Here is a 3589-nt window from a genome sequence, read left to right on the forward strand (position 1 = left end):
TTGTTTTTTCCCATCTGTTGGTTATATGGTTATGAAATATGATTTCTTAAGTCACAAATAATTAGGATTATGATGCTATAAACAGTAATAGACAATACTTCTCTTTAAAGGGAATGTGGTATTCAACAGAATATATGTTATAGATATTAAACTGAAGAAAAATATATTTTCTCATTTAAATGAAGATGGCTAACAATCGTCATATGGAAACTGTTATTAAATAACATTTACAAAATACATTTTCCCTACCCTCTAGCCATTATTTTTCCCACCTGTCCACAGTTTTCTAAAATGCATCTATTTCTTGGAATGGTGCAGGTGGTCAATGGAAAAGAAAATTAAATCCTATCAATCCAGCAGAACTCCCAAGAAAAGCTGTTTTATAATAGAAGTTTGACTTCTTTATATTGTACAATAGTGAAATCTCTCAGACTTCCCCATTATAATTTATATGCAAATGGAACTCTTGTTACTAAACACAAAGCTCTTTCCTTAGATGTAACTTCCAGAAGGTTTTCTCTACCATTTTTGGCAAGTTGACAGCATACATATTTCATGTACAAGAAAGACAATTGTTAAGACTTTGTCCAGTTCAGGAATTAGAATCAAAACACAAGTGTTAAGGAAGAGAAACAGAGAGTGTATTTAAATGGAAGTGTTAAAATAATAAGCTAACTGATTAATGGTTATTGTGCACCAACTCCAAAGGCAAAAAACCCTTGTATCATATGAAATAGATATAACGTATTTAACATGACTCCATATAAAACACAATTGCTACATTTATAGGAGAACTAAACCCTAAAAATAAATTTGGCTAAAAATGCCATATTTTATATAATGACCTTATTGCATCAGTCTACAGTTTCAGTTTCTCAATAGCAGCAATGATCTAGTACTTCAAACTTTGCTACAGGGCTGATTATTAAATGCTGATGCTAATTGCACTGGTTTCTGTGCTGCCATGTAGTAATTATCTGTATTAATTACTAATCAGCCTTATATTGTGACATTTCTATTCTATGTGTACTGTATATTGTGAGTGGGTCCCTCTGCTCAGTAAGTGACAGCAGCACAGAGCATGTACAGTGAATCAGCAGAAAAGAAGAGAGGGAGCTACTGGGGCATATTTGTAGACATAGATCTTCCCTGCTAAAGGGCTGTGGTTGCCTTGGTACAGAAGCACAAAACTAGTACAATATTTCTAGCTACCTTTTTAGTTAAGCTTTAGTTCTCATTTAAGGGCAGATTTCTCAAGGGTCAAGTAAAAAATTAGAATTTTAGAGTTTTTCAAAAAATTTGTATTTGATTTTTGAGATTTATCATACACTGGCCATTTAAGAACTCAAATTTGACTATTCACCACCTAAAACCTGCCAAATTGCTGTTTAAGTAAATGGGAGATGTCCAGGTATCAATTGGGAGTTGTTTGCAGCCTTCCCGACATTCAATTTTTTTTTAGAGTTTTTAAAACTCGAATCAAGATTCGAGTTTTCGGGTTGATCCTATTCACCCGAGTTTAAAATATTAAATTTTTATAATAAATTTTTATTGGTCGAATTTCCAGTTCATGGGAGTTTATGGGAGTTTTAAAAAACTCACGTGAATTCAAAATTCAACCCTTGATAAATCTGCCCCTAAATGTGTTGTTTTTAATTTACGCTAATGAGTTTTTTCATATACAGGTATTGGATTTTCAAGACTGCTCAGGACCTGTGATTTTCCAGAAAACCTGTAATTGAGATCTTCAAATCTTAAGGGGCACATTTACTAAGGTTCGAAGTAAAATCCTACAAATTTGAATATCGAATTCGAAGGATTTACCGCAAATCCTTCCATCGATCGAAGAAAAAATCGAGGATTCAAAGGATTTTAATCGATCGGTCGAAAGGATTTTTCTTCAATTTAAAAAACCTTAGAAAACTGATGGGGAAGGTCCCCAAAGGCTAACATTGTACGTCGGTAGGTTTAAACTGCCGAAGTATGTAGTTGAAGTATTTTTTGAAGAGACAGTACTTCGACTATCGAATGGTCGAATAGTCTAACGATTTTTAGTTCGAAACGTTCGAAGTTGAAGTTGAAGGTCGTAGTAGCCTATTCGATGGTCGAAGTACCCAAAAAAATACCTCGATTCCTTCACTCGAGCTTAGTAAATGTAGAGTAATTTCACTGTAGAGTACAGTGTACTGTTCTATTATTACAGAAATCATTTTTAAAATTTTTAATTATTTGGATAGAATGCAGTCTATGTGAGATAGCTTTCTGAATAACAGATTTCCAGATCATGGACAAATACCTGTATAACATGTATGGCATAAATATTTTACATCAACGTAGATACAAACCAGGATTAGAATGTATTACTGATATTTATTATTATGTTAAAAATGGGCTAACACTCTTCGTATATTTGTTTAATGGGAATGAAGGGAGAATGATATTCCTAAATATATGCCTGGCGAGGCATTTTCAGGCGACTGTTGAAAAGCGCATCGCCTCGTGTGGTTAGCACAGGCGTTTTTACATAGGCGCCCATACAAAACTGTCGCCTGCGCCGGTCGCGGCGACTGGCGCGGCGCTTTGTCGCCGCGACCGCAAACGCGTGGCTATCTCCCCGTGTGGAATAGCCCTTAAGGGTTTCCTTACCTGTACATTGCTTATAATAAAGTATGTGTAAGCAGGAGAAAGATACACAGTATGTTAGGATAATTGCACATGGATTGTTTTTACGACCTTGCTGAGCAAGCTGTCCAGGAATCCTACAGTTGAATAAGAAGAAGTTGAATGAGAAGTTAAAGGAATAGTAACACCAGAAAAATTAAAGTGTTTTAAAGTAATTAAAATATAATGTACTATTGCCATGCACTGGAAAAAAACTGGTGTGCTTGCTTCAGAAACACAATTATAGTTATCTATAAACAAGTTGCTTTGTAGCCATGGGGGTACCCATTCAAGCACAGGATACACAGTAGATAGATATGTTCAGAAGAATCTCATTGTATTACTATAGAGCTTATATGTTATCTACCATGTATCCTGTGCCTGTTCTCCTTTTCAGCTTTGAATGACTTCCCCCAATGACTACACAGAAGCTTGCTTATATAAGCTATAGTAGAGTTTCTGAAGCAAACACAAAAGTTTTAACAAAACACTTTTTGGTGTTACTTTTCATTTAACTACTAAAAGGAAGATTTCCCTTCACTGGACAACAGTTAAAGGGCATAGCTTATGCTTACTGAAGCATCTCATCCTGAAAACATGCTTTAGTGAGTGTAAGCATACCATAGCTTTATATTCCCCTATATGCACAGTTTAAATACTACGCATTCGATATTTTTCTAATTAAGCCTTTGTAAGTGTTTGAATTACTTTTTGGTATTTTGAACAACTTGCATGCCAGCCCATCTTTATAAAGAATAGTCCAACAGTAATTAGCTTTTTGTCCTTTCAGAGGTAAAATAAAATGTGATTATCCAATGATTTGCTGTTTTGATAAAGTCAATATTTTAATTATTTACTGTGTCTGTAGTACAAAACAAATGTACTCTGATTCTATATTGTTAACTGTGAAAATAGCTCTGGATGCAGA

Source organism: Xenopus laevis, chromosome 1S (genome assembly GCF_017654675.1).
Source record: "Xenopus laevis strain J_2021 chromosome 1S, Xenopus_laevis_v10.1, whole genome shotgun sequence".
Lineage (NCBI taxonomy): Eukaryota > Metazoa > Chordata > Amphibia > Anura > Pipidae > Xenopus > Xenopus laevis.